The following is a 22,364-nucleotide window of genomic DNA, read 5'->3' as shown; positions in this document are numbered from 1 at the left end:
ATCATGTCATCGGCGAAGAGAGAGAGTTTGACTTCTTCTTTGCCAATTTGAATGCCTTTAATGTCTTTTTGTTGCCTGATTGCTGAGGCTAGGACTTCCAGTACTATGTTGAACAGCAGTGGTGAGAGTGGACATCCCTGTCTTGTTCCTGATCTTAGGGGAAAGGCTCCCAGTGCTTCCCCATTGAGAATGATATTTGCTGTGGGCTTTTCATAGATGGCTTTAAGATGTCGAGAAATGTTCCCTCTATCCCTACACTCTGAAGAGTTTTGATCAGGAATGGATGCTCTATTTTGTCAAATGCTTTCTCTGCATCCAATGAGAGGATCATATGGTTCTTGGTTTTTCTCTTGCTGATATGATGAATCACATTGATTGTTTTACGGGTGTTGAACCAGCCTTGTGTCCCAGGGATAAATCTTACTTGGTCATGGTGAATAATTTTCTTAATGTACTATTGGATCCTATTGGCCAGTATCTTGTTGAGAATTTTTCCATCCATGTTCATCAGGGATATTGGTCTGTAATTCTCCTTTTTGGTGGGGTCTTTGTCTGGTTTTGGAATTAAGGTGATGCTGGCCTCATAGAACGAATTTGGAAGTACTCCATCTCTTTCTATCTTTCCAAACAGCTTTAGGAGAATAAGTATGGTTTCTTCTTTAAACGTTTGATAAAATTCCCCTGGGAAGCCATCTGGCCCTGGACTCTTGTGTCTTGGGAGGTTTTTGATGACAGCTTCAATTTCCTCCCTGGTTATTGGCCTGTTCAGGTTTTCTATTTCTTCCTGTTCCAGTTTTGGTAGTTTGTGGCTTTCCAGGAATGCGTCCATTTCTCCTAGATTGCCTAATTTATTGGCGTATAACTGTTCATAATATGTTTTTAAAATCGTTTGTATTTCCTTGGTGTTGGTAGTGATCTCTCCTTTCTCATTCATGATTTTATTAATTTGAGTCTTCTCTCTCTTCTTTTTAATAAGGCTGGCTAATGGTTTATCTATCTTATTAATTCTTTCAAAGAACCAACTCCTGGTTCTGTTGATCTGTTCCACAGTTCTTCTGGTCTCGATTTCGTTGAGTTCTGCTCGAATCTTTATTAACTCCCTTCTTCTCTTGGGTGTAGGATCTATTTGCTGTTTTTTCTCTAGCTCCTTTATGTGCAAGGTTAGCTTTTGTATTTGAGTTCTTTCCAGTTTTTGAATGGATGCTTGTATTGCGATGTATTTCCCCCTTAGGACTGCTTTTGCTGCATCCCAAAGATTTGGATGGTTGTATCTTCATTTTCATTAGTTTCCATGAATCTTTTTAATTCTTCCTTAATTTCCTGGTTGACCCTTTCATCTTTTAGCAGGATGGTCCTTAACCTCCACGTGTTTGAGGTCCTTCCAAACTTCTTGTTGTGATTTAGTTCTAATTTCAAAGCATTATGGTCTGAGAATATGCAGGGGACGATCCCAATCTTTTGGTATCGGTTCAGACCCGATTTGTGACCCAATATGTGGTCTATTCTGGAGAAAGTTCCATGTGCACTTGAGAAGAATGTGTATTCAGTTGAGTTTGGATGTAAAGTTCTATAGATATCTGTGAAATCCATCTGGTCCAGTGTATCATTTAAAGCTCTCGTTTCTTTGGAGATGTTGTGCTAGAAGACCTATCGAGTATAGAAAGAGCTAGATTGAAGTCACCAAGTATAAGTGTATTATTATCTAAGTATTTCTTCACTTTGGTTAATAATTGATTTATATATTTGGCAGCTCCCACATTCGGGGCATATATATTGAGGATTGTTAAGTCCTCTTGTTGAATAGATCCTTTAAGTATGATATAGTGTCCCTCTTCATCTCTCACTACAGTCTTTGGGGTAAATTTTAGTTTATCTGATATAAGGATGGCTACCCCTGCTTTCTTTTGAGGACCATTCGAATGGTAAATGGTTCTCCAACCTTTTATTTTCAGGCTGTAGGTGTCCTTCTGTCTAAAATGAGTCTCTTGTAGACAGCAAATAGATGGGTCCTGCTTTTTTATCCAGTCTGAAACCCTGCGCCTTTTGATGGGGTCATTAAGCCCGTTCACATTCAGAGTTACTATTGAGAGATATGACTTTAGTGTCCTCATGATAACCATTCAGTCCTTGTTTTTGTGGACTGTTCCACTGAACTTCTTCTTAAAGGGGAATTTTAAGAGTCCCCCTTAAAATTTCTTGCAGAGCTGGTTTGGAGGTCACATATTCTTTTAGTTGCTGCCTGTCTTGGAAGCTCTTTATCTCTCCTTCCATTTTGAATGAGAGCCTTGCTGGATAAAGTATTCTTGGTTGCATGTTCTTCTCATTGAGGACCCTGAATATATCCTGCCAGCCCTTTCTGGCCTGCCAGGTCTCTGTGGAGAGGTCTGCTGTTACCCTAATACTCCTCCCCATAACAGTCAGGGATTTCTTGTCTCTTGCTGCTTTAAGGATCTTCTCTTTATCTTTGGAATTTGCAAGCTTCACTATTAAATGTCGAGGTGTTGAACGGTTTTTATTGATTTTAGGGGGGATCTCTCTATTTCCTGGATCTGAATGCCTGTTTCCCTTCCCAGATTAGGAAAGTTTTCAGCTAGAATTTGTTCAAATACATATTCTGGCCCTCTGTCCCTTTCGGCGCCCTCGGGAACACCAATTAAACGTAGGTTTTTCTTCCTCAGGCTGTTGTTTATTTCCCTTATTCTATCTTCATGGTCTTTTAATTGTTTGTCTCTTTTTTCCTCAGTTTCCCTCTTTGCTATCAACTTGTCTTCTATGTCACTCACTCGTTCTTCCACCTCGTTAACCCTCGTCGTTAGGACTTCTAGTTTGGATTGCATCTCATTCAATTGATTTTTAATTTCTGCCTGATTAGCTCTAAATTCTGCAGTCATGAAGTCTCTTGAGTCCTTTATGCTTTTTTCTAGAGCCACCAGTAGGTGTATAATAGTGCTTCTGAATTGGCTTTCTGACATTGAATTGTAATCCAGATTTTGTAACTCTGTGGGAGAGAGGACTGTTTCTGATTCTTTCTTTTGAGGTGAGGTTTTCCTTCTAGTCATTTTGCTCAGTGCAGAGTGGCCAAAAGCAAGTTGTACTGGGAAAAGGAGAAAAAGAGAGGAGAGAAAGAAGGAAAGAAAAGAGAAAGAGAAAAAAAAGGGAGAAAAAAAAGAAAAAAAAAGAAGAAAAAGAGAAAGAAAAAGAAAGAAAGGAGAAAAAAGGGGGGTGGGGGAAGGAAACAAATCAAAAAGCAAAAAAAAAAAAAAAAGAAAAAAGAACCACGGGGCAGTATCTTCTGATTCTGTGTACTTTAAGTCCCTTGACTTCCCCTGGAACTGGTCCGTCTAGCTGGTCTTCTGGGGGAGGGGCCTGCTGTGCTGATTTTCAGGTGTTAGCAGTTGGGGGAGCTGCTCTGCCCCTGCCTGGTGCAGGGCTCAGTGGGGGTTGTTTACCCCGTGAGGCCCCAGGAGCAACAGCCCCAGTGGCGGGGCCAGCTCTGGAAACCTGGATTCAGCCCCCGCAGGAACTCCGGAGCTCTCCGTCTGCAGGGCCTGGAGGCTCCGGGGCGGGGCCGCTGATCTGCTCAGCTGGGGCAGGAGCGTCCTCGCTGTCCTGGGCCCTCCCGGCCTCTGCCTGTCCCGGGGCAGGCCGCATCCTGGGCTGTGTCCCGGCGCCCTGTGCTCGGGGGCCTGCGCTGGTGGATTCGTGCTCCCGCCCCACAGCCCCCTCCGCGGAGCTGCCGCCCGAGCTCCTCCGAGCTGCTCCTGGAACCGCGCAGCCCCCTCTGCACCAAGCCTCTTCCTCTGCCCGAGCCCCTCCGAGCTGCTCCCGGGGCCGTGCAGCCCCCTCCGCAGAGCCGCCCCCGAGCCCCCCGAGCTGCTCCGGGTCCCCCGTGCGCGCTGCAGCCCTTAGGGAGCTCGGCGCACTCTCCCGGGGCGCAGGTGTCTGTTAGTGTCCCTGGGATCCCGAGGGCATCCCCGCCCTTCTGGGTCCTGCCTCACCTCCCTGGGAGCCCCTTTCCGCCCGGGAAGGTCGGTGCAGCTCCTGCTCCTCCGGGACGGGGCTCTCCTGTCCTGGGGACACTCGCCCCGGCCTCAGCCCGGCTTTCGCGGGGCCCCTCCCCCTTGGAGGCCTTTTGTTTCTTTATTTCTTTTTTCCCCGTCTTCCTACCTTGATAGAAGCGCGAACTCTTCTCACTGTAGCATTCCAGGTGTTCTCTCTTTAAATCTCAGGCCGAATTCGTAGATTTTCAGGATGATTTGAAGGTTATCTAGGTAATTTGGTGGGGACAGGTGATTTGGGGACCCTACTCTTCCACCGTCTTGCCCCTCCCCTAACAGAGTAGAATATTAGTTCCATTGAGCTAGACTGGAAAAACAGAGAGAGTCTGGTAAAAGGGTACAAGCTAGATGTTATAAGTATAATATAAACTAGATCTAAGGATCTAATGTCTAACATGGTGACTATAGTTAATAATACTATAAGGTATAACTAGAATTTGCTAAGAGAGTAGAACTTAAGTGTTCTCATAAAAAAAATAAAAGATGAACATGTGAGGTAATGGAAGTGTTAATTAACTCAGTGGCAGAAATCAGTTCACATTGCATGTGTACATCAAATCATCCCACTATACACTTTGAATCTGAGGATTTCTTTCTCAGTTATATCTCAGTAAAGCTAGTAGAATAGAAAAGTACTAGTGAAAGAGGTAGAAGAGAAGAGGTAAAAAATAAAGGTCATATTCTTGTTTATGTGGTATACTATTTAAAGATGTCATTATCATTGTTGAGACAATCAATAAAAGCGTAAGTATATTATGTGAGGTGACAAAGGTCATCTCAAAGATACAAAAGTAGTGGGCAGCTCCGGTGGCTTAGCAGTTTAGCGCCACCTTCAGCCCAGGGCGTGATCCTGGAGACCCAGGATCAAGTCCCTGCATGGAGCCTGCTTCTCTATGCCTGCATCTCTGCCCTTCTCTGTCTCTCTCTCTCTCTCTCTCTCTCTCTAAAAAAAGAAATAGAAGAGAGAGCCTGAAAGTATAGGAAAGGCAAGAGAACATATTTCCATCTTTGGAGAGCCCAAAGATAATTTTTGCAGGTGGAAAGGAGATGCCAGGCTCAGTTTACTTTTTAAAATCTTTGTCTTGTTAGTGTAGAGAAATGCCACTGATTTCTGGGCATTGATTTTGTATCCTGCCACACTACTGAATTGCTGTATGAGTTCTAGCAATCTTGGGGTGGAGGCTTTTGGGTTTTCTATGTAGAGTATCATGTCATCGGCGAAGAGGGAGAGTTTGACTTCTTCTTTGCCAATTTGAATGCCTTTAATGTCGTTTTATTGTCTGATGGCTGAGGCTAGGACTTCCAGTACTATGTTGAATAACAGTGGTGAGAGTGGACATCCCTGTCTTGTTCCTGATCTTAGGGGAAAGGCTCCCAGTGCTTCCCATTGAGAATGATATTTGCTGTGGGCTTTTCATAGATGGTTTTTAAGATGTTGAGGAATGTTCCCTCTATCCCTACACTCTGAAGAGTTTTGATCAGGAATGGATGCTGTATTTTGTCAAATGCTTTCTCTGCATCTTTGAGAGGATCATAGGGTTCTTGTTTTTTCTCTTGTTGATGTGATCTATCATGGTGATTGTTTTGTGAGTGTTGAACCAACCTTGCATCCCGGGGATAAATCCCACTTAGTCATAGTGAATAATGTTCTTAATGTACTGTTGGATCCTATTGGCTAATATCTTGTTGAGAATTTTTGTATCTGTTTTCATCAGGGATATTGGTCTATAATTCTCCTTTTTGGTGGGGTCTTTGTCTGGTTTTGGAATTAAGGTGATGCTGGCCTCATAAAACGAATTTGGAAGTATTCCGGCCCTTTCTATCCTTCAGAGCAGCTTTAGTAGAATAGGTATTATTCCTGCTTTAAACATTTGATAGAATTCCCTTGGGAAGCCATTTGGCCCTGGACTTTTGTGTCTTGGGAAGTTTGATGACTGCTTCAATTTCCTCCCTGGTTATCGGCCTGTTCAGGTTTTCTATTTCTTCTTGTTCCAATTTTGGTAATTTGTGGTTTTCCAGAAATGCATCCATTTCTTCTAGAGTGCCTAATTTATTGGTGTATAGCTGCTCATAATATGTTTTTAAAATCATTTGCGTTCCTTGGTATTGGTTGTGATCTCTCCTGTTTCATTCATGATTTTATTAATTAGAGTCTTTCCTCTTTTCTTTTTAATAAGGCTGGCTAATGGTTTATTATCTTATTAATTCTTTCAAAGAACCAATTCCTAGTTTTGTTGATCTGCTCCACAGTTCTTTTGGTCTCTATTTCATTGAGTTCTGCTCGAATCTTTATTAACTCTTTTCTTCTGCTGGGTGTAGGGTTTATTTTCTATTCTTTCTCCAGTTCCTTTAGGTGCAAGTTTAGCTTTTGTACTTGAGTTTTTTCCAGTTTTTTGAGGGATGCTTGTATTGTGATGTATTTCCCTCTTAGTACTGCTTTTGCTGTATCCCAAATATTTTGAACAGTAGTATCTTCATTTTCAATTAGTTTCCATGAATCTTTTTAATTATTCTCTAATTTCATGGTTGACACATTCATCTTTTAGCAGGATGGTCTTTAGCCTCCACATATTTGAATTTCTTTCAAATTTCTTCTTGTGATTGAGTTCTAGTTTCAAAGCATTGTGGTTGAAAAATATGCAGGGGACAATCCCAATCTTTTGGTATAAAGGTAAATTAAGGAGCCAATCCCATTTACAATTGCACCCAAAAGCATAAGATACCTAGAAATAAGCCTAACCACAGAGGTAAAGGATCTATACCCTAAAAACTACAGAACACTTCTGAAAGAAATTGAGGAAGACACAAAGAGATGGAAAAATATTCCATGCTCATGGATTGGAAGAATTAATATTGTGAAAATGTCTATGCTACCCAGGGCAATTTACACATTTAATGCAATCCCTATCAAAATACCATGGACTTTCTTCAGCAAGTTGGAACAAATCATCTTAAGATTTATGTAGAATCAGAAAAGACCCCAAATAGCCAGGGGAATATTGAAAAAGAAAACCAGAGCCAGGGGCATCACAATGCCAGATATCAAGTTGTACTACAAAGCTGTGATCATCAAGACAGTGTGATACTGGCCTAAAAACAGACACATAGATCAATGGAACAGAATAGAGAACCCAGAAATTGGCCCTCAACCTTATGGTCAACTAATATTCGACAAAGCAGGAAAGACTATCCACTGGGAAAAGAACAGTCTCTTCAATAAATGGTGCTGGGAAAATTGGACATCCACATGCAGAAGAATGAAACTAGACAATTCTCTTACACCAGACACAAAGATAAACTCAAAATGGATGAAAGATCTAAATGTGAGACATGAATCCATCAAAATCCTAGAGGAGAACACGGGCAACACCCTTTTTGAACTTGGCCACAGCAACTTCTTGCAAGATACATCTATGAAGGCAAGGGAAACAAAAGCAAAAATTAATTATTGGGGCTTCATCAAGATAAAAAGCTTCTTCACAGCAAAAGAAACAGTCAACAAAACTAAAAGAAAGGGAGAAGATATTTGCAAATGACATATCAGATAAAGAGGGTAGTATCCAAGATCTATAAAGAACTTATTAAACTCAACAGCAAAGAAACAAACAATCCAATCATGAAATGTGCAAAAGACATGAACAGAAATTTCACAAGAGAAGACAGACTGGCCAACGAGCACATGAGAAAATGCTCTGCATCACTTTCCATCAGGGAAATACAAATCAAAACCACAATGAGAAACCACCTCACAGCAGTGAGAATGGTGAAAATTAACAAGACAGGAAACATCAAATGTTGGAGAAGATGTAAAGAAAGGGGAACCCTCTTACACTGTTGGTGGGAATGAGAACTGGTACAGCCACTCTGGAAAACTGTGTGGAGATTCCTCAAAGATTTAAAAATAGAACTTGCCCTATGACCCAGCAATTGCACTGCTGGGGATTTACCCCAAAGATACAGATGCAGTGAAAAGCCTGGACACCTGCACCCCAGTGTTTATAGCAGCAATGTCCACAATAGCCAAACTGTGGAAGGAGCCTCGGTGCCCATTGAAAGATGAATGGATAAAGAAGATGTGGTCTATGTATACAATGGAATATTACTCAGCTATTAGAAATGACGAATACCCACCATTTGCTTCGACATGGATGGAACTGGAGGGTATTATGCTGAGTGAAGTAAGTCAATCAGAGAAGGACAATCATTATATGGTTTCGCTCATACTGGGAGATATAAAAAATAGTGAAAGGGATTATAAGGGGAAGGAGGGAAAATGAGTGGGAGAAATCAGAGATGGTGACAAAACATGTGAGACTCCTAACTCTGGGAAATGAACAAGGGGTAGTGGAAGAGTAAGTGGGCAGGAGGATGGGGTGACTGGGTGATGGCCACTGAGGTGGGCACTTGATGGGAATAAAACTGGGTGTTATACTATATGTTGCAAATCGAACTCCAATAAAAAATATATATAAAATAAAATAAAATCTTTGTCTTTTAGTGATTCAATTATACACACTAGATACTTACAAGTTCTGTTAAAATGGGTGCTAAGTAAAAATGTATATAATGCTTAATTTTAGAAATATTTTCTCTTGTAGGTGAGGCTGGTAAAGATGGAAGTGTGCCCATACACATGCTGTTGGCTGAAAGAGCCAAGGCTCCCAGTGTATGACAGAGGAAGGAAACTGAATACAAGGAAGCCTGTCGGCCCTGCTGGCTGCTCACTGCCACCTCCAGGGTGTGTGATGGTGTTAACACAAAATGGGAAGGATAGACTAACTGGCATCATAAAGAGCAGACTCCCTGCTGAGCAAGGAGCCAGACTTGGGATTGAATCCCAAGGCCCAGCAATCCTGACCTGAGCCAAAGGTGGATGCTTAACTGACTGAGCCATCCAGGTGCCCTGTATTTATATTTTTCTTAATGAATAGTGATGTAATAAGATCTTCTTTCTCAGAATAGGAATAGGTAAGAATCAAATTCTGTGCCTTCTTGACATCTATTAAAGGTAATTGGAGTGCCTGCGTTCTTAGTAAACCAATCATCAAGGCTTCCTTTTTGTTGTTGTTGTCTTAATGTATCTGCAAAAGATGCAAGATTTACGTAGTTGCTAATCAATTCTTCTGTTCTCTGAACTACTGTCACTGAGTGATATTGGTCAATAGTCCCTTTTCTTCGAAGTTCTTTTGGTTAATGAAACATCATTGTATCAAAGTCTAACTGAGGCTTATAAGGAATATTATCAACTATGGGTAAAGAAAGTCCTAAGCTAAAGATTTGTTTAGAGTAAAAGGTGTTGCCACATATGTATCTGCATTGACCCATAATTCATTGGGCCTATTTTTAATCTAGTGCAAAAACAGTGATTCACATAGTCACTATCTAACTTGTAAATTTCCAGATGAGAGGAAGGAAGTGACAAATTCAGTTTAATTTTATTTTCCTACCATATTCCCTCTTGAGGAAGAAGTTCTATTTAGAAGAAATCATCTCCAGATAAAGTTAACCAAAACCTTAGAGATGAAAAACAAAGCATTCCATGTTTGTCATGATTCTGTTTGAATTCTTTTGAAAAATTGATTGCTTTGACTAATTGTTTGTGTTTATTTAAGTATTACTAAAAGCAACTTAAGCTTATAGTTGAATTTATATGTCAGTGTTAAGTTTTATGGTAATTGTAGAAAAATGTGAAAAAAACTATGTTCAAGGATATTCATTACAGCATTGTTTATAATAACTAACGAGTAGAACCATCCTCAACTTTCATCAACAAGTGACTGATTATATTTTAAATGTATTTATATAACAGAATGCCATATAGTTGTAAAGAGGGCTGTGGGTGGACCAATATTTATTGACAAGATAGCTGGATATATTGTTGATTAGATATGTCTGGATATGTCACACACATAAAATAAAGAGCGTGATGCAAAAGAATTGAACATATATGTGGATGTGGATTTTTGTAACGAAGATTTGGCCTGGTAGTACAAAATGGAGACACATCAGTGGATTAAGGAGGGAGGAGAAACATTCCATTCCAAAATGCTCCAAAACAATTCCTATCTCCTGGGGCTACAGTACTCTGGGCTTTAAAGCAGTGAGGCTTGTTTCAATTCATTTTGTTTCCTTAGCTCTGGAATTGAGGATTGTGAGTGGTCTCCTTTTGAGATGTGTCACACGGCAGCACATGTTTGGTTTTTCCCTTTATCAGTTCAGGAATAAAAATGGTAAATCTGTCTTTATAAAAAATATTCTCTCAACAAATATAAAAGTTTTCCATTCACTGAAGTCTTTATCTTCACCAACCCAACCTTCTTTGCTAACTCAAAGTGAGTGATTCTAATTAAGGAAGTTACTTTCAAATTTTAAGCATCTTCATATGTACCTGTTGGAGATCATTCTCCACAGAACTCTTCTGAGTTTCTGTATGTCTTGCAAGAAGAGATACTGACTGTATTTGTTGCAGACTCTTTAAAATTTTATAGCAAACAGCCTTAGGATATGGAGAGCATGCCTCCCTCCAGGCAAAGGACAGGTTTGTTTACCATCCACTATAAGAAAGATATTGTTGCCCTCCAGGGCAAAGTACAAATAGGCCTACTGCCCATTATAAAAGATTTTCCCATGATGTACCCCACTACATGTGCAGGATGAAGACGTGAAGCCCTTTTCATAGCAGAGGAACTAATGAAAATGCTGATATTTTGTCTATGCTATTACAGTGAGTAATTTTTTGTCTCTCATGAACAGGTCTCATGCCATCTGACAGCATACATGAAACTAGAAAGAAGGCTAACCTCTTAGCTGGAAAGTAGGGTAAAATTTCAGACCCTTCACAATAATTGACTGGACCCTGTCATGACTCAAAGTTATCGAAGTTACCAGTGTCTCCATTAGGACATTTAATCACATATTTTGAAGTAAGATTTATTTAATGTCAAACATTAACCTTGGATGTATTGATTTCTAACATGTCTTCTTAAAGTAAGTAATTTTGATGGACTTGATCACAAACTGGCTGAAGGTACTGATCATAGTATCAACTAACCTTAAAAATGCATTAAGAAATAATTGCCCTTTAAGAGTTATTTCAATTATAATGACTGATAATATACCAGAACGGTTTTCTGACAAATCAATAAAAACAGAGACTTTGTATTGATCAATTTACTAGAGGTTTATATTGCCAGTGAATTCAAAGCAATTTAAATAGAAAGAAAAGAGAACTGAGTCAATATCAGTGGTCAAATTAGATTGCATTCTGTAAGCAATGAACTGTCTTTGGTTTGCTTTCAGGTAAATAATCAATTGTTGGAAACAGTATTCCTCAAGGAACATCTCAGGCATGAACGGGCTTTTGGTTGATAATCTCATTTTCTTCCATATGAACTTTTATACAACTTTGCAAAATCATTTTCTCTATAATTCCATATAATCCATATTAAGTGCTTCAATGATCCAGTCGCTTATGTTTGTAACTACTGCCAGGCTTGTGCAGAGATTTGACACGCCTCCATTCAAGTGCTCTACATCACAGATTTAACACAGAAGGAAGCTGCTGTAATCACAGTACAGAGTAATCAGGTCTGGAGGGTCAGGAGGTGGAGGCAGGGACATCTGAGAAGACTTTCTGGAAGAGGTAAGACTTGACCTAGACAGGAGTCTATATAAGACTTCAATAAATGAGAAGTGGATGAAAGCCTGTCAAAACAGAGTGAGAAAAAAAAAAAAAAAAAAAAAAAAACCAGAGTGAGATCACAAATCTGTGGAGGTTGGAACAACCAAGGGTTGTCAAGGACCCAATGAGGAGCACATGATAGCTGGGGTGTGCCAGGCTTAGTGGTACATCCAGCTTGAAAGATGATTAGTCAAGTTCAGTCCAGAAATGAGTCATTGGGGGAGTGTTTTCATTGAGAACATATTTGAAGTTAAGGAGTGGAGGAAATCACCAATGGAGAGTGTGTAGTGTATTCAATGAGCTCATATCTTAACTCTGAAGAGGGCTGCCAAAGGAAGAACCCACTTAGGAGACCTGAAGACCCAACTGCACAAGCAGGTACTTATTTGTGTACACACAGTAATCGTGGGCATGCCGGAGTGGGATTCAGCCTGTCTTGAAAACCCTGGGTGACCTTAACCAAAACATTTACTCAGCCTCAGTTTTTCTCTCCTGTCCACTGAAGAATGAATCTCTGGGACCCACCAAACTTCCTGCCATCTCTGAATCCCTGATTTTATTTCCCATTAATGGTGAGTAGAGAATCAGGCAAGATCACTGACCTGGCCATCTACTGAGGAATTGCTTGGGTGAAGACAGTAGGCATTGCAAACCCCTGTGGCCTCATGCACATCTTTCTGTCTCTGTGTTTATTCCAATGATGTTAAGTTGATAGAGAGGCACAGTCTTAGATGGATCCTGAAATTAAGTGTTAGTGCTGTTAAAAAAACAGTAGCCACTCTGACACAGGAGAAATATCAAGGCACAATCTACAGTCATAGCCTTTGTATTTTAGGAGCTGTTTGAAGCTCATTTGCATTGTTCTGTGTCAGATCCTCTCCTAGAATGCATATTAAAAGCTACAGTAGTGTTGGTACCAATGACATTCCCATTAATTAATAAAGTCAACAGGAGAAATGACAGTTGGATACATGTAACATGGTATGAGAAATCCAATTTGCATCCTCAAATCTGTTAATTCATGTGTTCCAGAGTTAAGATAATAATAGGCTGGAGAATTTCAAGTTTGCTTTGATAGATGAAACGTTTGCTGGAATGGTTTTAAAAAAATTCAGAGTCTGTGTCTGTGTGCCAGGCAGGATCTCTCACATTATAAAAACAAAGTTTTTGCCAAACTGTCTTATTCCTGGAAGTAAAGCAAACTAAAAATCTAACAATGACAAAATCTTAATTAAGGAGGAAGTATAGCACAGTTCAGGCCGTTTTCCAAGATGATCTAATATTTTTATCTAAATAATTTTTTTTTTAAGAACCCACTCTTTTGGTTTAAGGCCTGGGTTTATATATTTATTGATAGTCTGTTATTTGGGATATTTTATATCTTTAAAAAATATTATAGCCGATTAGAAGGATTTTTCCCTTAAGCCAATTACTTTTGGGGAGGAAACACATGCAAAGAGGGCTGGCTATGAACCAGGCACTATGGTAGATGCTTCGTGAAGTTTAGCTGAGCAGCCCTGTGAAGAAGGCATGAGAAAATTTAGGATCAAAATTGTAAGTATATCGCTAAGTTGCTTAGCAGTAAAATTTGAGTATCCTGCTCTTTGACATAAAGGAAATCATTCTTTTATACGGGATAACATCTGAACACAACATTAGCTTCAAGTGACTTCTCCCTTTCTGATGGCATGTTAGAAAGAAGACCTTCCTCTTTGTGGCCCTCAGAAAGATGAGAGTAGATGGAACACGGGACAGGGGGAATAAGGGACCTGGCTCCCTTCCATCTCTGTCAGATCAGCTCCCCAACCTAAGTGAACATCTGCATACTCCTCCCCAGTGAGAGACCACAGTCCTCCAACTAACTGACTGCCTTCTATGATTCTCATTTTATTCATTTGTGTCTAAATTTCTTTGGCAATTTCAAATACTAACACCTTTTTTTTTTCCCCCAATGATAATCATTGTTAGAAAACAGGAGATTTTCTTTTTATTTTCTTTCTTTCCTTTGTTGTTGTTGTTGTTGTTGTTGTTGTTAATTAAGGAGTTTTAAGTTTGAACTAGTGGGCTGGATGCATATAGGTAATAAGTTCAGGATTCTCATTCGGTTTTAAGTTATCAACTTGATTACTTCAAAGTTGTTGGATTTTACAACTTCAGGTCTGATATTTTATATATATATATATATTATATATATATATTTATATATATATGTCAAACACAGCTTCCTCAGTATTTTCCCTGCTGGTTACTGGCTTCTGTGACCTAAGTATGCATCTCATTACTTGTATGGGCAAGGCTCCACTACTTTTTTTTTTTTTTTTAATCCATAACAACTACTGAATTTGCATGCATTCACATTTCTTGGATGCCACAGCGGAGTTTCTTTCCAATTTCTGTGAAGATTAGTGAAATAAGAATTGCAAATGTGTGAAGTCCTACCAGTTTAAATTAGTTATAATGAAGTCGGCCTTCTCCAGGGTAAAATTATGAGATTTTGGTAGCCAATCTTACAGTTTTTCAAAGGCAATCCCAGATGGGATATAATTAGCTGAAGGCAGGAATTATTATTTTTCTATATTTAATCAAAGTAAGACCACTACTGATGGTCCAAATAGTTTCATAATTAGAATTTGAAGCAATTGAATTCTGAAAAGAATAGCTGTGTAATGAGACAGAGCTGGGCCACCGGAGATGGGCCTCTTACTGAGATGCCACAATAGTCATTCCAGTGGGGGGCGGGGGAGAGGGAATGATGTATCTTAGATGATGTATCATGTCAAGGAGTTCTGTATACCTGCTTACAGATTTATGCTACCTCACCCAGTATCTCTGAGAAATCTGCCTTCCAATTCTTTGCAGAAGCTGCTAATCTATTCATGCATTCTGTTTTCTCATAAATCCCTGTCTATTCCCTGTGTTTCCAGTAACCGACTTCCTTTTCGATCTCACTTTTGCTTGAATTCATACTAACCTCCCAGTTGTCTGAAATGGAAACTCCAGACTACAGAACACACAATTATGTTCGCTGACTGTGTAGTGCTCTTTATTGGTTTGGCCCTGTCCCCACTCTGGTCCAGGTTCTCACCAGACTGAGGAGTCAGAGGATGTGTTCAATGCTCTTTCTTCAATGATGCCCTCTGCCACCAAGTAAGATCCTTGGTTCATACAACATCATATAGTCAGTTACCACACTTAAAACAACTTTTGTGCTTGGAGAATGTACTACTCATGATTTTTGGTGACAAGTGTGTACTACTGTCAATTACTCATGTAATTAAAAAACCCAAAACAGCAGCAACAACTTTATGCAAGCTATAGATGAGATCATTTAGCATACCAGGCATTTTCATTGCTTTTTGATTTGCACTAATTCACATGAGTGTGTCAGCCAGCTATCACTTTAGCCATTTCAATCTGAGAAGTGCTTTGTTTAGCATTGCTTGACTTCTAGAGAAAAATAAGTCTTATTTCTAAATTTGTAAAGATTCCATCATTCAGTGACTTTAATTTGGGCAGAGTTTAGATGAACTTTTATCACTTAAAGCCTGCATTTACATCACTGTAATCCTATCACTGATGGAACTGATAGCTCCTGGTGAGATCCAACCATCCTAAAGACAGATTCATGATCACAAAGCCTTTGCGGGGGATCCCTGGATGGTGCAGCGGTTTGGCGCCTGCCTTTGGCCCAGGGCGCGATCCTGGAGACCCGGGATCGAATCCCACGTCGGGCTCCTGGTGCATGGAGCCTGCTTCTCCCTCTGCCTCTGTCTCTGCCTCTCTCTCTCTCTCTCTCTCTGTGACTATCATAAATAAATAAAAATTAAAAAAAAAAAAAAACAAACAAACAAAGCCTTTGCCGACTCCAGGCCATCCCCATCCCCTTGCAGGATGTTTTTAAAGTAGATGCAGATCCACAAGACTGGATTTCACAGACTCTGTGAAATCTGGTATCTGGAATGCACTTATTTTCCAAGTGGTGTAAGAAAATCAAAATGGCTTTGAGGAACTACCTTAATTAAACAAAACAGTTCAGGGAAGGGGTCAGGAAAGAGGTTTCCGGCAAATGGGGAGGAAGTGTGGAGGTGAGTGGCATCGTTTCCCACAGGATAGAAGGTTTGGTCTGGAGGGAGATTGGCATGGGTATAACTGGAGATGGGCAAAATGGTCAGGAAGCAGCCCTAGAAACAACTCAACAAACAAACGTGTCAATAGATTATATACTGCAATCATAGTATTTTGATAAATATTTATTGAGTGGAGAAACCATAGAGATTTTGAGGTAATGAAGATTTCAAAAAATGAACAGGGAGAGTGCTTTATTTCAGATACTTACACGCGGAGAACTGCATGAATTATAAGGTGTGTAGGAGGCTCCTAGGCATATGTATTGCTAAGGCAAATACTTCATCTCGAGATATCTATTTAAACTCATTAAAAAAGGAATCAGCAATATTGTCAGAGCACATATAAATAAGGCTCGTAATGAGGAGGCTGGATGGAATCCTTCCTTGTGAGAGTGGGAGGTACTCAGAGTTTGAGCAGTGAATCAGCATCACAGAACCCAGTATTTGCTCGTCCTCAGAGTATCAGGAAGTCTGCAAGGCATAAGGGATGTTCTACTGCGAGAGCACCCAACAGTAAAGGGGAAGGCTCTAGGGGGTAAGGCCTCTCTCTCTGTTCTCTGGGGTAGTCCAGCCCAAGCAGGACTTGGGGCCCGAGGCTTTGGCCTGGCTCCATTCATAATGTAAACTCTTTTGGTCTGTAGGAGGCACAGGATAGCCAAGTGATCTCATGTTTCTAGGTGAAAGATTGGGTGTTAAGTAGATCAAAGTCAAGGAGGTTTCTGCCCCGTGTCTTGACTTGGATAGTAAATGGTTTTTAAAGAGATGCATTGAAAAAATAAAAAAATAAAAAAAATAAAGAGATGCATTGATTAGGAAGCTGTCTTCTTGCCTCTGAGCAATTGCCAGCTTCTAGGAGCAGTGCTTCCTTGCTGATGGGGGGTATGTGGGGTAGCACCCACTTTAGCAGATTAGCCTGCCGCCAAAATGTTTGGGCCAGCCCCACTGTGAAGAGCACTTCTGAGGTTATTACACTTGTTGAATATTCTCTGTGTAAACTTGCATGGGGATTGCAAGCACAAAACATGAATATACTTCCCAAAAGATATCTTGTGGAAAATGTAAGTTATTCCTAAAATAAAAAGTTTATGAATTAAATAAATTTGGGAAGCAGGGCATATTAACATCCCTTCTTTGCCACTCATTGAACTTTCACATTGAACATAATTGTATTCAAAGCTCAGAAAGGTGGTGTAGCAAAGAAGCTGGCTTAACCAGGAATTCCTTGTCTATTTTTATCAGAGAAACATTTCTAACAGCATCTGCAATTGATTCCTCTCAGCTTATCTGTTGAGCCTACTTCTCTCAGTATCACCACCCACTTCACAGAAACATGCCCTTAAGCCCAAGAATGGGCTTCCAACAGCCATGTTTATACAGTGGAGCTAAGGAATTTGTTGACACTGGCAGGATGGACAAGGAGGTAATGCTTAAATTCAGAAGTAGGTGTTTAAAGCCCACACCCACAAGCTGCTTCTCCAACCTCTGTTCCTCATGCCTTTCCAGCATCCCCTACTGATCAGCTAGTTAGGGAGAAAGAAAACCAAGATTAACTTCTTAATAGCCATTTGCCAACTATGGAAAGACAAGCTATGACCGCTCTTTGTTCTCAGACTTACTCTGCCAGGACCTCTCTGCCCACAGGATGAAACTGAACATCTAAGGAAGTCTTTGGGCTCTCCCAGACCCTATGTTCTTAGGTTTCCCTGTTATCTCCTGCCTCCAGGTGCTGCTGCTGTATAGCAATAATGTGAGCATGCGCTTTCCCAAAGTGCAGAGCCTCCTCTCTATTTTCCTCCCCTTCCAAAGAGGTTCTTACAATGCCTCTCAGTAGTCAAGGAGCTGTTGACAAAGACTGCAGGCTTAGCTGCCATTGCAGAAATGACCCAAACTCAGCAGCCTCAAAGGATACTCCTAATAAGATATTAAAGAAACTCCAGAGCTGGGGGTTGTCAAGTTTTTTATGAGATGTCTAGGGAAAGGAGAAAGCTGGCCCACAGACAGAGGAGGGAAAGAATGTGTTCAAGGAACAAAGGGAGAGGGATCCCTGGGTGGCGCAGCGGTTTGGCGCCTGCCTTTGGCCCAGGGCGCGATCCTGGAGACCCGGGATCGAATCCCATGTCGGGCTCCTGATGCATGGAGCCTGCTTCTCCCTCTGCCTGTGTCTCTGCCTCTCTCTCTCTCTGTGACTATCATAAGTAAATAAATAAAAAAATTAAAAAAAAAAAAAAAAAAAAGGAACAAAGGGAGGATCCCAGACCCTGGTTCCAGACTCTTCCTGAAATCAGTTTCAGATGCATGGGCTCCTGGAAGCCCCAGTATCTTTTTCTGTGAGTCCACACAAATTCAAGCTGGTTTTTGTTTCTTGGGCAATGGTCTTAGCCAGTGTGACACCAATTGACATCATGGGATCCAGTGTTCAACTGGAGCATGCTTTGTAGACCAGAAGCCTTGGAAGCATCCCAGGATTATAAGGGACAAGTACAGAGATGGTACAATCTATTCTTTGTCTGTTTCACTACACACTTAACTCCTACTATTATTCAAAATTCAGCTTCAAACTATTCCATTACCTCAGTAGTGATGTATTAAGCCCATAAAAAGTTAGGTGATTAGGTATAAAGATATAAAGAAAGTAAGACATGTTTTTAAAGGCAAGGGGCTCACAGCCTTGGGGGTGAAGAAGGACTAGATAAGCAAAGAATGAAATCCACAGGGAGCACATAAAAGAAAGGAAAAGTCCAAGAGGTGAGAGTCAGAATTCAGTGCCTAACTTAAAAATATTTGGGTACATTGTTTTTCCTAGATCTGGGTTACACAAATGATTAAAAAACAAAACAAAGAAACCAGAACACGCAAATATAAAGAATACTAAGCATATAAAAACAGACTGTACTTTCCGCAGCAGTACCTCCTATTCTGTACAGTCATGGGCCTTCCCCAACTGAAGATCTTGTATAAGAAATAAATGGCTATTGGTGCTGCAGTGATCTTCCCGGGCAATGTTAGTCTCAGCCTCTGGTGACAATCATTGGAGAGCATAGCAACCTAGCAATTCAAACTGAGAAGCCACAGAATGAAATCAATCATCACTGAGGGGATTAACTTCAGAATAAAGAGTCAGAAAGCAAAAGATTCCAGTGCCAGATAACAGAAATCTGAACAGATGCATTAAAAAAATCAGATTAAATTATTATTATTGTGTCTCTAGTAAGGATCTGTATGGATAAAACAAAATGTAAGGCAGAGAAGTGTGATTAAGTGCCATTTGACTCAATATTCCATTGAATCTTTGTAGGTTAAACTTGCTATAGTTGTTCATTGTGCCAGTTATGCACAACTATAAAACAAACTACCCTCAAACAGTGGGTTAAGCAAGAGTATTATTAATTATTTTCAAGGCGTCTCACACAGTTGTAGTTAGATGGTGATTGAGGTAGTAGTCAATCGAAAAGCTTCCTTGCTCACATGGCTGGTACCATGGCTGAAAGACAGGGGTAGTTGGGGCTCTTCTAAGAGAAATTGCCAGAAGCTGCATGGCCTTTTCTAGTCCAGGCTTGAAGGTCATGCAGTGTCACGGCACCTGGGTGGCTCAGATGGTTAAGTGTCTGTCTTTGGCTCAGGTCATGATCTCAGGGTCCTGGGATCCAGCCCCACATCTGGCTTCCTGCTCAGCAGGGAGTCTGCTTCTACCTCTCCCTCTGCCTTCCTCTCCTTGTTGATGTGCTCTCTGTCTCTCTCAAATGAATAAATGAAATCTTTCGAAAAGGAAGAAAGAAAGAAAGAAAGAAAGAAAGAAAGAAAGAAAGAAAGAAAGAAAGAAAGAAAGAGAAAGTCATGCAGTGTCATTTCCCCAAATTATATTTATAGAGTCACAAAGGCCCATTCAGGTTCTAGGGGAGGGGACAGACACTCCATCCCTTAATGAGAAGGAGTATTCCTAAACGTAAAGGTACGTTTTTGAAGTTATCACATTCCTGCTGTCCGAAAAATACTTCACCTGTGGAAAGTTCTTTTTTTTTTTTTCTTCTTTTTAAGAAGTATTTTGTAGCCATGAAGTTCTTTGGAGTAATTCTAGCTTTGCCTAAAGCTGTTCTTTCACATATATCCAGCTACATGAACAGGAGCACTTTCCATAACTTTTCTGAGGCTCTGTTTTCTTGGCACCAAAATAAGGATACTTTTTAGGAATGGGAGGAGAATTAAACAAATAATGCAAGTGAAGGGCTTAGTATAATACATGTTTTATGGTGGGTGTTTAATCAAGTGATAATAACAAATCTCAGTTTCAAGCATTCCAATTCAAATCATCACCTCTTTCTTTCTTGCTTCCTCTAGGCTACCCTGATTCCAACAATTGACATATGATTTATGATTCTGTCACCTTTTTACCAAGGTGTTTATAAATGTATGAAATAGCACTGTATTGATCACTGAGGCCCTCACTGGAGGGGGAAGAATTAGAGAAGACGGACATTTGCTTATCATCCTGTATTTTCATGGACACTTGGAATTTTTAAGCTATTTTTTTAAAGATTTTATTTATTTATTCATAAGAGACACAGAGAGAGAGGCAGAGACATAAGGAGCCCAATGCAGGACTTGATCCCAGGACCCTGGGATCATGCCCTGGGCCAAAGGGAGATGCTCAACCACTGAGCCACACAGGCATCCCGATTTTTAAGCTATTAAGCCAATTTTTAACCTATTTTATTCCTTATTCTCAAAAACAAATAAAAATATATTTATAAAATTTTAAATTGCAAAGAAGACATTAGCCTAATTAATGATATAGGAATCTTTAATTTCAGCAAAATAATTGCTATTATACTGATTATTTCTAATACTGTAAGCTATTCAAACAATAGTTTTATAAAGTTTGCTTTCCCCTTTACAATTAACTCATATTTTAATCAACAGTTATTTCTTTATAATTATTTACATTTAGCCTAATTACCCTAGCTAGCTCCTTTTATTCTTTCCAAGTAAATGCAATTGCAGATAATAAGGCTTCTTAGAATTCCTTAAACTTCCCTTAATAGACCATAAATCCCTTGTTGATCTCCACAGGTAAGCTGTATTGATTTCCTATTAGGAGACTTTTTTATTACCATGAAGAAAATAGAGGCTACCAATAAAATGATTTAAACTATAGGTGTCTTTGTTCTTTGAATTTCGATAAACCCTTTGCTTTAGACTCAACTAACTCACACATCAGGTGATTTCACATGGAGTAGCTTTAGAATATGGCAAGGACCCTTTATAGCAGTTTTACTTAACTACACTGAGGGGGAATTCTCTCGCTCAAACTGACTGTCAGCTAGGACAGTGACTCCTTACCCTCAGACTGGGATTTATACCATCAGTTCTTCTGGTTCTTAGACCTTTGCATTCTGACAGGAACGACACCACTGGCTGGGTCTCCAGTTTGCTAATGGCAGACTGTGGGACTTCTCAGCCTCCATAATCACATGAGCCAACTCCTCATAATAAGACTGCCCCTTCTACTTGGTTCTGTTTCTCTGGAGAACCCTAATACACCCTTTACACATCTTGACTTGTTAATTACCCCCCAAACCCCCCTCCAAGTATGCAGGTCTAGCCTTGGGTCTGTCTACAAAGATCTGTTACCTTTATGTTCTGCATTTAGTTACCATTTTGTAGTTAGCCTTTCTTCTCTTCCAAGGAACCCACTGGGACTGACAAATTTCTTTTTCTATAAAATAAAATTTCAATAAAATCTTGAAAGAAAGAAAGAAAGAAAGAAAGAAAGAAAGAAAGAAAGAAAGAAAGAAAGAAAGAAAGATTTTATTTATTCATGAGAGACACGGAGAGAAAGGGAGGCAGAGACACAGGCAGAGGCAGGAGCAGGCTCCATGTAGGGAGCCGCATGTGGGAATCGATCCCAGGACTCCAGGATTATGCCCTGGGCTGAAGGCAGGCGCTAAACCGCTGAACCACCCACGGATCCCCGAGACTGACAAATTTCTATAAATGAGAGGCTTCTTTCCACACTGGCAACATAACTTGCCTTTGTATAAAAATGTGTATTCCCCTTCCCCAAAGACTTTTTTTAAAGAATGTTTAAAATCTATCCCTTTGAAAAAAATTTCTGTTTTCCAATGCAAGGAATATTTTAATGTTCCTAGTTCCTGTGAAATTTCTTCCACGGATTCACTCCAGGGTGAATAAGTTTTGGCAAGGACTTCAATCTTTGATACAGCGTCTTTAGAGGATGAATCTTCCAAAGTAATTTAATCCCAAAGGATTTTTCAATCACAAGTGTTTTAGCCATTGTGTCTAGATTAATCCAAAAATTTTTTGAAATTTAAATATATCTCCCTTCTTCCTGCACTTCCACATTGACTTTTACATAATTACCCTTATTCTGTTTTACAGTTACAATTGATATGTTTACCAAATACCTTAAAATATACTCATTTCCAAGTTACTATGAAATTAAATATTGGACACTAAGAAGTTTTTGCTTATCTCTTGCTG

The sequence above is a fragment of the Canis lupus genome, chromosome 29, assembly GCF_011100685.1.
Source record: "Canis lupus familiaris isolate Mischka breed German Shepherd chromosome 29, alternate assembly UU_Cfam_GSD_1.0, whole genome shotgun sequence".
In the NCBI taxonomy this organism is placed as follows: domain Eukaryota; kingdom Metazoa; phylum Chordata; class Mammalia; order Carnivora; family Canidae; genus Canis; species Canis lupus.
Note: the sequence above shows the minus strand (reverse complement) of the source record.